Source organism: Odocoileus virginianus, chromosome 15 (genome assembly GCF_023699985.2).
Source record: "Odocoileus virginianus isolate 20LAN1187 ecotype Illinois chromosome 15, Ovbor_1.2, whole genome shotgun sequence".
NCBI lineage: Eukaryota > Metazoa > Chordata > Mammalia > Artiodactyla > Cervidae > Odocoileus > Odocoileus virginianus.
Genome location: NC_069688.1, coordinates 26,081,296 through 26,095,134, shown reverse-complemented (window position 1 = coordinate 26,095,134; position 13,839 = coordinate 26,081,296). Strand labels below are relative to the sequence as shown.

The window sequence follows — 13,839 nt, the reverse complement described above, 5'->3', positions numbered from 1 at the left end:
AAGAATGAAGTATGAGAAACAAAAGTATAGAATGACAAAATAAAAATAGAAAAATTTTTTAAAATTTAGAAGAATCTCTATTTTGAAGCTAATCATCTGCTTAGCTAATACAATTATCCATGTCTATTTAATATCATCTCTGAGTCTCTGGGACAAGGACCAAGTACTTCTGTACAAAGTCTAAAGAACTAGGCTCACCAGGCATTCAGCAAGTGGGAATAATGAAGACCTTGACCTTTAGAAGTCCTTTTACCTTTAGTATTTGCCAGGATTCACCCCATTGCTATTACTTGCTTGAATGATTTCACTGAATTTGGAAAGGGTATATAGAAAGCATTGCATTTTCAATTCTCTAACTGCCATCTCATACCATGCATTAGTCAGCTTTAGAGAATAAATGAGTATGAATATTAAAATTTATTTCAATTTATTCTTTTTCATTCAATGAAAGTATTCAGATAAAAGTTTTGGTGCCGGAAAGAGTTCTGCTGTCTTAATTACACTGATGCTGGTTGCTCGATTAATCAGATCGTGGTGGTAATGAAGGCAAAATCCTGCGCTGAACAATGGCTTTGCTTTTCCTCAGCTGCCAGCTCTGCCCGTAACAGAGGTAGATGCGTAACACACATCTCGATTAGTCAACAGAGCAACAGGGTGTGAATAGATCTGCAAAATCTATCATTGCCCTTGAGGAAATTATTTGGTATACATGCACAACCAATAGTGAGAGAAAAGCATCCATTTGGTAAAAAGATCTGGTTTGTTAGCTTTCAATTATAGTTTAGTTTGAGCAGAGCAATGCCAATGTCCTTGCCATATAACACATAAATTGTTTAAAATTCTAAGAACCCCTACATAACAGCAATCATTTGGGACATCAATACATAAAAACATTAGGGTCATATTTCCAATTAAAATGTTTACACACCTTTAAATGAAGAAGCACTTTTGTTTATTATGACCAGTAGGAATACCCTTCTGCAACTGATAATAACCAATGGTCAAATGGTCTGATAAAGTTTTGTTGTTTGTGCTGGTGTTGCCTGATTATTTCTAATATTATTTGTTTCACATGGTCACTGAATCATGTCTGACTCTTTGTGACCCATGGACAGTAGCCTGCTAGGCTCCTCTGTCCATGGGATTTTCCAGGCAAGAATATTGGAATGGGTTGCCATTTCTTCTCCAGCGGATCTTCCCTCCCCAGGGATCAAACCTGGGTCTCCTGCACTGCAGGCAATTTCTTTACCAACTGAGCCACCAGGGAACCCGACCTTAATGATTATATTATATTGATAACATTAATATAAATGTATCTTTTGCTGGTTATTTTATATCTTTGATGCAAATAAGACATAATAGTGCACCACAACCTTGAGAATATTTCAGTAGTTTTATAATCAAGTAAAATCCTCCAAGGATTGTTTTATTTCTCACTGGGATCCTAGAGCCTAGTTCAGTGCCTCACACAAAGAAAACTCATAGAGCCTGCTTGTGGAATTTCATAGATCCATTGAAGCGCCATTGTACACTCACAGGTCAACAGCATACCTATGAGCGGTGTGTCTGATACTTCTTTACAGTCCTAGATCCCCAGAAATGTGAAAATTCAGCCAAATTTCTCAAGTTTTCATCAGCTCACATGAGAATCATTTGGCTATAGAAAAAGAAATCATAAGTAAAATCCCTGTGGGGGGACAGGCAAGTAACATAAATCAATAATAGAGAGAAGAGCATGAACTATTAGGGAATCACTGAAAATGGCCAATTGGAGAGACCGATCGTTTTAATGTGAGTTCTTCTTAGATTTAGCCAAGCACTATCAAATCATGAGCATCAAGAATTATCAAATAATCTGACTTCAAAGAGAATTTGGAAATCCAGAGTTCTATATGAAATCTCAGATTATTCAAGTTTGGAAACAACTAAAAATAGTTAAAAGTATGAGGGTCATACAAAGCACATTCAAGCAACTGCAAAGAAAATGTAGTAAGAGTTGTGAAGATCTGGTTCTAAAATATATCCTAAATTCCTTTTTTATTATGTAAAATAAAGATTGAATTACATTATTTTTAAGGTCCCTTTCTGTTGTAACAACTTACCTCTTTATTATATGCAGAAAGAAATATGAAATATTGACCTCAGCCATAAAATAAGGAGTGTGCCTGAATAACCCTTGGAACATCCAGAAATATACTGTGTAGTCTATCAAGGAAAAAGGCAGGGGGAAGTTATGGGGAGAATGAGAAAGAAGAATAAATAGGATGCCATTACACAAGGAGGTTCTGTGGTAAGTATTCACAAAACATGACTGAAGTCAGTTTGCCTGTGGCAGGCGTAAATTTATACAGTCAGTGACAGAAGAGATAAGATTACTTGGAGGGCTGGTGAGAGTCTGTTTTGGTCATTAGACTTTAGAAAAAGAAGGTCAGAGGATTTATTTTGAAAAAGAGGTTTAGGGAATCGGCAATGAGGCTCAATAGTAAGAGATATATTGTCAACAAAAGAAGTAGGAGAGAAAAGTTAAGAACAGGATTGTTGGAAATGCTGGAGCCAAAGGAAGCGTTTTAGTTATGGGATAAGAAGAGTCTTATTTAGAAGCAGTGTCCACAAATAAATCAGAGGTAGAACAAAACAATGGGAGCTAGCTAAGTGATTTTAAAAGATTCACTCAAAGTTGGCAGGCCTACAAAAATAGTCTGCTTTGGCAATTTCTTAGAAAAAAATTTTGATGAATCTATATTATTTATTACCAAATGTAATCATTTCTTACATGGGCCTGAAATATGCCGGATACTTTTCTTATAAATTTGGAATAATAGTAAGAATGATTAAGGATTGATTAAGGATAACGGAGAACAAACAACATATTCCCTTCCTATTGGCTAGATTTTATCCTTTATAATATTCTCTGCCTAATTTTGAATTAAGAATACAAAAAAAGAGTTCACTGTAAAGATAAACATACATACTGTGGGCTCAGTTACTCAAATTGTGTCAAACTCTTTGCAAGCCCATGGACTGCAGCCCACCAGGCTCCTCTGTCTATGGGATTGTTCAGGCAAGAATAGGAGTTACCATCTCCTCCAGGGGATGTTCCCAACCCAAGGATCAAATCCACATTTCTTATGTCTCCTGTATTGGCAGGCAGTTTCTTTACCACTAGAGACACCTGGGAAGCCCCAAAACATGCAAACATACTATTTGAGGATTAACAAGCAAAAATAAGCTGGGTAGCACAGTTCCACACTGCAGAGGAGGAGATGGGTCTGAAAAGGGTGAGGTAAGCTTGATTCACTGCCTGCATGTATGCTGGGAACTCTGCTAGAAGTTCTATCACTGTTTTATCTCAAACAGATGACAGAAATTACTTGGTATGTATGTGTTAAGTCACTTCGCTCTCGTCCGACTCTCTGTGACCCAATGGACTGTAGCCCACCAGGCCCCTCTGTCCATGGGATTCTCTAGGCAAGAATACTGGAGTGGGTTGCCATGCCCTCCTCCAAGGGATTTTCCCAACCCAGGGATCGAATCCATGTCTTTTTTTTTTTTTTTTTTAATATTAACAGATATTATGGAGTTTATTTAACTCATATTAATGAGGAAACTGCTAAGATGGTCACAATTCATTCAAAGAAGAATCCAAAGAACATAAACATTTATAGATCAGCAATATTGAGGTGAATATGCAAATAGAGGCAACACTGGCTTCTTCCAATTTGGGAGAAGGAACTAAACTGAACCTCTGCAGAACAGAATTAGCATACCTCTAATTCTGTGGTCTCTGAATTGCAGGAGGATTCTTTACCGATGGCTGAGTCAACAAGGAAGCCCGATATGTAAGGTATCACCACATTTTTGAGAAGAGAACATTGAGGATTAACATTCTTACATAATCTGCCTAAGGTCCCTGACGGCTGACCAGAACTTGAATTCAGATTAGGTGGATACCAGATTCTGTACTCAAAATTGCTCCAGTGTGTTATTTACCTCCAGTGGGTCAAAAGTAATCATTATTGCCATTCTCAGAATGTTTTTCTATTAAAGTGCCTTCAGGGTGGTCCTCTGACTCAGACTCTGAAGTGTTTTCAGGGGGTCCACTGGCTGAGACTCTGCACTCCTAATGCAGGGGCCTGTGTTCGATCGCTGGTCAGAGGAAACTAGATCCTGTATGCCTCAGTGAAGATCCTGCATGCTGCCACTAAGATCCAAGGCAGCCAAATAAATAAATAAATATTTTTAAACAAATTGCCTTCAGGCTTTTGTGCTTACTATCCTTTTTTCCTGAAATGCCAGTCCTCCAAATCCTCAAGTAGCTCATTTCTTTTTCTCAACAGGTGACAAGTCATTGGCCGTTTTCTCTGGGAACCTTCTCTCTGTGAGCTCTGCCAAGTGGCTTCTTCCAAGTCACTTTCTTTATTCTGCACTGTTTGTTGCCACCATGCACTTTCAATACCTTACATTAACTTAGTCATATTTCATCTCTGGAATCTACCTCCTTCGGTGAGAATGTAATTTGTATAAGAGCCATCTTCTCGTATATAGATATACATATATATTTATTTTTAATTAGAGGATAATTACTTCACCATATTGCAATGGTTTCGGCTATCCATCAACATGAATCAGCCACAGGTATACATACGCCCCCTCCCTCTTGAGCCCCCCTCCCACCTCCCTCCCCATCCCACCCCTGTAGGTTGGCCCTCAGCACCATCCTTGGGTTCCCCTGTGTCATACCGCAAATTTCCACTGGCTATCTATTTCACTTATGGTAATGTATATGTTTAATTCCATCCTGTAAATCTAACACTTAAAACCATGACCTACATATATTAGCCACTTGATAAATCTGTGCCGAGTTCATGAATAAGGACTGATCGTCTAAGCTTGATTTCTGATTCCTTTTGAGTAATAACGTAACTGATAGTTTTGTGAACTTTTTTCTTAAAAGGGCTTCATCTTATCATGTCAGATCCTCAGTTCTTACAGAACTAAGCATGAGTAAACAAACATCCTTAATGAGCGGCCTTCCATCGGTTGCCATGACTCCTCCCGTCAAATGTAACATGACATTCATGAACTGTGAGCCCACATCCCCACAGGTCTACTGATTTTCTCAACCTCTCTCACAGCCTTTCCTTCCTAGGGCTTTGCACATCACTCTTCCTGAAACACGCCTACTCTCCATTGGCTGAAATACTGCCACTAATATACCAACAGGTTCAGCTTTTCTTTCCTTTTGCCCACAACTTTGCTTTCTTTCCAAGGACAGACCTTACTTCATAACACTGCATTGATTACTTTCATTTCTACCTCTCTTCACACCAGATTTTGGGATCTCAAAGGCTAGGAACATGAAATAATTGACTTTTAAATGACTGTTTTACTGTGTCATGCCATTCTTAATGACTAGTTCATTTTGTCTACATTTTGGACTGAGCTGAACTCTAAGAATGGTAAACCAATATTTGTATTTGTAATGAATTTTCTTTTTTGTATGTCTAATGGGAATTTAAACACTTTTCTGACTGCTATTTACCCATGATTTTTTAAAAAGCATGAAGATTGCTACAATCTGGCTGAAGTGAAAAGAGCCAGTAGCAATGTGCAAATAACATTTATGAGATGGGTTAGTCATGGAATTTCTGGAAGCCTTTGATATACAGCAGACCGCAACTCAAGATTAAAACCACAGTACTTCTAAAATATCTACAAAAATTAATGCAGGACAACCAGAGTCCTGAATTATTGTATGTGTGTGTGTGTAGTGTGTACATCAAATTTGTAGTTGCACTAATTTAGCTTTTTATTTAGAAAAGTTTCTCTCCTACCCCTAAAGTAGCTTTAAGAACTCTCTTGTCTGTGGCTAATAATCTTCCTATTACTTTATCTTCAAAGAATTAGAGTGACCCCTACTGTCCAAGTTAAGTAGATAAAGTCTTCCACTTTTCCTAATGAACTTTCAAATGCAAATTTTAACTTACTGCTTACAATTTCTAATCAAAATCAGAATCCCTTATTTCACCTTAAACCCATTATTAAAGCAGAATGAAAAGAGACATTTGATGAAAGTTTTTCACCAATAAAAAATGTATGCACTTAATTTAGCTTCACTGCATATTCTGCTCTTTCCAGCATGGCAAGTTTTTTTTTTTTTTAATTATAATAAGCAAAGAAAAGAGGAACTGAGGTGAAGTGTCAGCTTGGTAGTAAAATGGGCATTTGAACAATTGCAATTGATTTGGGATGTAAAAGAAATGCAGAAAGATCTGAATACAGGTTTGTCTAAAATCGAGATTTCAATAATTCTCTATTTTAAAAGACTAAATTAGAAGTACTGGCTTTCTTTCACATTTTTGGTTTTAATAGACATTCAAAGTTAATAGAAGGCTTGGCTGTAGATAATAAAGATTTCTGTCATTTGTTGAAGTAGTACAAATCAATATAAAAGCTAGAGACCCGCAGTCACAACAAAGACCTCAGTATGGGGCTACCAAGAAAGATGACATCTCAAATTTTCACAGAGGAAAAAAAAATTATAAAAGTAGTTGTTCTTTGAACTGCTAGATATCCATTCTACCTTTTAAAATAATGTGCCTTAATTGAGTTTTTATTGAAGCCACCTTTGAAGACCTTAAGAATTTTTTGGAACTCACTTAGGTTTTAGTATTGAATGTATCTTTTTACAAAATGTAATGTACCACATTGACTTGCATTAAAAATTAAAATACTTTGAAAACTTTTTAACCATTTCAGTCAAAATGGGTTCCAAATGAAAACAGAAGGGCTACAAAATATTGCTGTAGAAAAGTATGTCTGTATCCACGGCATCAATAAAGTGTTGATTAATGTTCAAATGAAATTAGATTTGTAAGATCAAAAATGATTTTTATAATTATAGACGTAACTAAAGTTTGAATGTAATTTTTCACAGTTATTTGAATCATTATATAGCTGCACCCCAAACTCTGTGATGGTTTAACATAATGATATTGAGATAAAAAAGTATTTGTATAGAAAATCCTTAACACATAATAAAGCATCTCAAGCTAACTTTCTAATAAGTATTGTTGATTTCTGCATGGGTCCTCCCTAATTAAGGAGCTGCTTTTATTTTTTTCTATTTCTTAAATTTTTAGTCTTGATGTTTAGAGATCAATTCGCTTCAGATGACAATTCTAAAAAATCCATGCCACAATGAATGGGGCCAAAGTAGGTTCTGGACTATTGAGAACACATAGCTTTAAGGAGAAAAAATGGTGAAAGAGGTAGGAAATACTGAAAGACAGAGATATTAATGCACTCTATATTACTGTTACTAAAAGCATCTGTTCAGCATGGTTCATTTGGTTTCTGCTTAAATTATATTGATTGTTATAAATATGATATTGTACAATTCTTTTTCTTCTTACCATCATTAAATAATTTAAGACCTGTCATAAAGAAAAATGCTGACTCCTCAAACTGAAGACAGTTTTGCTCTTATAATATTAAAATAAATTTCTTATTTAACAATATATTTTAAGTAGAGGAATATCATTAGCAAATATTACATTATTTCATGAAAGTTACCAAATTCTTTTGTTAAAATTTAAATCTATAAAAGGAGGCTCAAGAACAGAAAATTCACATACTTGCTTTCAGCACAAACTTTAGTTTAAAAAAAAAAATCCATAGACAATATACCATCTGTCTCCTTTACCATGTGAAAAGAAAAGCTTTGAAAATCCAGCGGCTGCTAATGTGACATGTTGAAACATTAATCACCCCCTTAGGCCAATATAATTGTAGCTCCATGTTAATTACCTAACAATTAACAGCAGTAATTTCCAAGAGGCAATCAATGAATTAGCTTGTGATTTTCCCACAGATTTCAGTCCCACACTGCCAATCTGAATGCATTTCAAATTCCTCACTGTGGTTCATCAATGACACTTCTGGTGTATAAAATAAAAATTCATTTGCACCCTTACTAATTAGGCTCAAATATGTCCCTATGTGTATTGCAAACTCTATTCACTAGCACAAAATCTCTGCCACAGGCATTTTTTCCCATTTAAAAATTCATTTTCTATTAAATTAGAAGGTCACCTAGCAGGAAAATGTACTAATCAAGATTTTATCACTAACGAATTAAAGGTTTTTAATAAGCAAGTTTAATTAAGTTATCCTAACAAGTGATAACAGCTATTTACAACTTACGGGAATATGTGTGTATGTGTGCACTAGAGTATTGAGAGTTTGAAATCATATTTCTTGAATTCAGTAGATGTTACATACTCCATACACAGAGGGAAGTTGACTAGGTACATATGTATAAGACTGAAATCGTTTCAAATATAACAATCTTGAATTGTTAAGAAGGGAGTTAAGAATGGGATGCTTGCTAGAAAAAATTGGTTTTCTGTATTTTAAATAATAAGAGACAGAGAATATTCAATTTAACAGAAAATTATCTTCTTTGCTTGACACTGTATTCGTACTGGTGTGAATTATATTTATGTGTTGATAATTTGCCTTATAGTCTAAATGCACATATATTGTAACTGATTATTCTCTCTTGAGATAATGATAAAAATTGTACTTCCAGCCAGTTATATATCATTTCAACAGACAAAAACATCATCTTAATGGAGATATGTTAAGAAGCACAAGTTTCTTCTTAAAGGGTGTTACTCTCCACAGAGTAAAAGTGAAACTTAGACATGATAAGTAACCATCTATCTGCTTAATTTCCTAACACTTTGTTTTTACTTTTTAAAGGAAGAATAAATACAATTGTGGAATTGCAAAACTGCCTAAAGTGTCTTATTGGAACTTTGCCTTTGCCGTACTGTTAATCTTTCCTCTGTTCTCTCTTCATCACTTATTATAAAAGGGGATATTCTTTTAAAGGAAGACATCTTTTAAAAAGGAAGATATCTGTTTAATTTCTTAACACTTTATTTTTACCTTTTTTATTGTCAGGCACATATACAAAGATTCTTGTTCTCTGAAGAATATCCCCTTTTATAATAAGTGATGAAGAGAGAACAGAAGAAATATTAAGAATATGGCAATGGCAAAATTCCAACAAGACACCTATAGGCAGTTTTGCAATTTCACATTTGTATTTTTTCTTACTTTAAATGATTTGTCGATCAGCTTCATCAACCCATAACTCAATTCATTCACTCACGAAACACACACCTCTTTGAATACTATATCTAATATAAATCACAAATAAATATTTCACGGTATTTAATGGAGTCTTGAAATCTGCATGAGGCATGCAGAAAAGTTTTTAAAATGGAAAGAAGTCAGAATAGCAGAAGAAAGACCAAATCCACTCTCTTGTATGTGTCTCACAATGACTATTAATGAACACAAGCACTGGGATATAGATAATTTAAGGAGACTCAGAAAATACAACCTAGAATATTATCAAATGCAAATCCTTTCATTCTCAGATTCTTTTTTTTTTTTTGAGCAAGTTTTGACACAAATTATAACTAAATCTTGTTACAAGGCACTCAACATTAAATCATACAATTTTTAAACTCAGAAGAACCTTAAAAGGTTAATTTAAAAATGGAAGAACTGAAGTTAAGTGATGTAAAGTGACCTATTTATGGTCACACAACCAGTTAATAGCAGACATAGATTTACTAACCTGTTAGGCCTATGCCCTTTATACCACATTATGCTGCTACACTGTTAGTAATGTCATTATTTTTGTCATTAATGTCATATTTAGCAATAATTACCACATTTTATAAAGAATTTGGGGAGTTTGCCTCTTGCCTTCCTGACCCATTCATTCTTTTCCACCATTAACTGTTAAGTGGTAATACAAAGAACACAATAATACCTCTTTAGTCCTATATGATAATAAGCACCCAAGAAACCCTCATTTACTGGCATTGAAGGCACCCATTAAACTGATTTTCCATTCCCTATTATCCATCTCTATTTCCCACCACTCCCTAATAATCTTATATATGGGCAGGGATTTGACCCTTCAAATTAAAAAAAAAGGTACTATAGCCCTTTTTAAAATTTTACATTTTGCAAAACAAACATATAAGATAACAGTACTGGGGACTGCCAAATCTACAGTGACAATTCTTCATTTTTTAATTTACAAAATATCTTGTTATAATACCCAGAGGTATTTTAGCCATTCCTACGTCAGAAAAACGTTGCCTTTTTCCTATTCAACTCCAACATATGATCAAGATGCATGTGCCCCCAAAATCTGCCTTCACTACACTGGGCTTTTCCTATTTTCTTAAGTAACTTACACTTTTTAATGAGTGTATGTCACAGGTTAGCTTTAATTACTGAATTTTAATGTTTTCCCTTATTTTTATTTAGATGTGTAGTGATAGATTTATATATGTCTCAGCTTAAATATAATTTCCTCAAAGAGATCTTATCTGATCTCATCAAACAATGTAAAATAAAAACTCCAGCCAAAATTTCTATCAATACCATGATAACCTTTTATTTTAATTACATTTCAAACTCTGAAATTATATTCTCTATTTAATCATTTATTTAGTACATTCCCCTTGTATAATGTAAATTTTATTTTAAAAAGTGACCTTACCATTTTAAATAATGTTCCCCTGGATCTAGAACAGGGTCTACTTCAAATCTTGACTCAACAGTAAAATCTGTTTTTCCTCTAAGACAAGAAGAAAAAGACATGGATATCTACTTTGATTACTTACATTCAACATAGTCACTTATGGCAATTCTAGACAAAGCATTTATTCAAGAAAAAGAAATAAAAGCCATCTAGGTTGGAAAGAAAGTAAAATTGTCTCAGTTTGCTGATGACACAATCTTATACATAGAAATACTGATTTAGCCAAAAACTGTTAGAACTAATAAATTCATCAAAATTGCAGGATGAAAAATCAATATGTGAAAATCAGTTATTTCTACACACCAACTATATAAAAAGGAAATTAAAGGAATAATCCCATTTATAACAGTATCAAAGAACAAAATACTTAAGAATAAACTTAAATGAGGAAGTGAAAGACCTGTGTACTATAAAACTATAAAACACTAGTGAAAAAAATTAAATGGAAAGATATTTAGTATCCACGGATCATAAGATTAATATTGTTAAAATGACAATACTACCCATAGAGATCTATAGATTTAATGTAATCCCTAACAACATTCCATCACAAGTTTTACATAAATAGAATACTTAAATTTCTATAGAACTATAAAAGATCTCTGTTGTTGTACAGTTGCTAAGTCATGTCCTAAATAGTCAAAAAAAAAAAAAAATCTTGAACAAAGCTGAAAGCATCACACTTTTTGACTTCAAAATACATCACAAAGCTACAGTAAAAAAAAAATAATAATAATATGATAGCAGTTTAGAAAGAGACATATTGACCAAAGGAAAAGAACAGAGAGTATAGAAATAAATCCAAATATACATGGTAATTGATCTCAACAATGGTGCCAACAATACATAAATGGAAACAAGATAGTCTCTTCAACAAGTGGTGTTGGGAAAACTGCATACCCACTTATAAAGGAATGAAACTGAACTCATATCTCACACTATGTATGTTCACCCTAAGTTCCTTCAACTGTATCTGACTCTTTATGACCCTGTGCACTGTAGTCTATCAGCCTCCTCTGCCCATGGGATTCCCAAGGCAAGAATCCTGGAGTGGGTTGCCATTTTCTCTTCCAGAGGGTCTTCCCGACCCAGGGATCAAACCTTGATCTGCAGCTCCTGCGTTGCAGCAGATTCTTTACCACTGAACCACAGAAGCCCCATTTTAACGCTCTACGTGGAAATTGACTCAAAATGTACAAAAAACTTCAAAGAATGCCCTTAAAAATGTAAGACTTATTGAGAAAACATAGAAGAAAAATGTCTTGATATTGGTCTTGGTAATAATTTCTTGGATTTGATACCAAAACTACATGCAACAAAACAGAACATAAACAAGTGAAATATAAAAGACTAAAAAGCTGCATAGCAGAGAAGACAATCAAGAGACAAGATAACAAACAGACTGGAGAGAAGATTTGCAAACAATCTACCTAATAATTGATTAACATCCAAAATATGTAAGAATCTTCTACAACCCAATAGGGAAAGAAACAAATAAACTGACTTTAAAAAAATATACAAATGACTTGGGTAGCATTTCTCCAAAGAAGACAGCTATATGGCTACCAAATACAAAACAAAAAGATATTCAAAATGCCTAATTAATAGGGAAATTCAGAGCAAAACCACAAAGAGATGTCACCTCACATCTGTTAGGATATCTCTTATCAAAAAACGTGTTAGCAAGGAGGTAGGAAATAAGTAACTATTATATACTGTTGGTGAGAATATCAAATGGTGCAGCCACTATGGAAATAACAAGAAGCTTCCTCAAAAAAGTTGAAAGTAGAACCACCATTTGATCCAGCAGTCTCACTTCTGGGTGCATATCTAAAAGAATCAAAATCCAGATCTCGAAGGGATATCTGTACTTCTTTGTTCATTTCATCATTACTGATGATAGCCATAATATGGAAATAACACAAATGGCCATCAAGAGATGAATGGATGAAGAAAATATGGAAGTATATATCAGTGGAATATTATTTATAAAATTCTCTAAATGGGATATTATTTATTCCATAAAGATTATTTCTTAAAAAGGAAAGAGAGCCAGCCGCCTCCCTCTCCGCGCTCTGCGACCGCCGTGGCGAACATGGCCTCAGGAGCGCAAGTTGCCGACGAAGTATGTCGCATTTTTTATGACATGAAAGTTCGGAAATGCTCCACGCCGGAAGAAATCAAGAAAAGAAAGAAGGCTGTCATCTTCTGTCTCAGTGCAGACAAAAAGTGCATCATCGTGGAGAAAGGCAAAGAGATCTTGGTGGGAGATGTTGGTGTCACCATAACCGATCCTCTCAAGCATTTTGTGGGGATGCTTCCTGAAAAAGATTGTCGCTATGCTCTGTATGATGCAAGCTTTGAAGCAAAGGAATCCAGAAAAGAGGAGTTGATGTTTTTCTTGTGGGCACCAGAACTAACTCCTCTGAAGAGTAAAATGATCTACGCGAGCTCCAAGGATGCCATCAAAAAGAAGTTCCAAAGGCATAAAACACGAATGTCAAGCAAATGGGCCAGAAGACCTCAATCGGGCTTGTATTGCTAAAAAGCTAGGTAGATCCCTAATTGTAGCTTTTGAAGGATGCCCCGTGTAGACCATCATCTGGTGCCACAAATTGAAAGCTTCCGTGTTTAATGTTATCCTCTTGCTATGTATAAGTAAAGCAGACAATGTTTAGGCTAGGGACTCACTGAAGGGGAGCTGTCTTGTCATTTGTGGGGGTAAACTATTCTATGAACATGTGCAAATGGCCCTAAATAAATCTACACTCCAAAACTTTAAAAAAAAAAAAAAGGAAAGAAATCCTGCCATTTGCAACAACATAAATGAAATTGAAGACACTACAAAGTGAAATAAGCAATCACTGAAGGACAAATATTGCATGATTCCATTAATATGAGGTACATAAGATAGTCAAATCCACAGAAGCAAAGGATAGAATAGTGGTTATTAGGGGCAAAGAGTGTGTAAAATGTGGTATTGCCTTTCAGTGGATATAAATTCTCAGTTACATAAGTTCTAGAGAGCTTCTGTACAGCAAAGTACCCATAACAATACAGTATTGTGCACTTTAAAATATAGAGAGAGGATAGAGTTTATGCTATGTCCTTACCAGAAATACAGAAAAGCAAAACATAAAAGAACTCAAGCGAATTTTGGAGGTGATGGTTTGTTAGCACTTTAGTTGTGGTAATGGTATTAG

General features: G+C 34.8%; 1 pseudogene; it reads left to right on the top strand.

Moving 5' to 3' along the window:
- Positions 1–12,731: 12,731 nt before the first annotated feature.
- LOC110140152 (destrin pseudogene) lies at positions 12,732–13,412 on the top strand (annotated as a pseudogene).
- Positions 13,413–13,839: the final 427 nt, after the last annotated feature.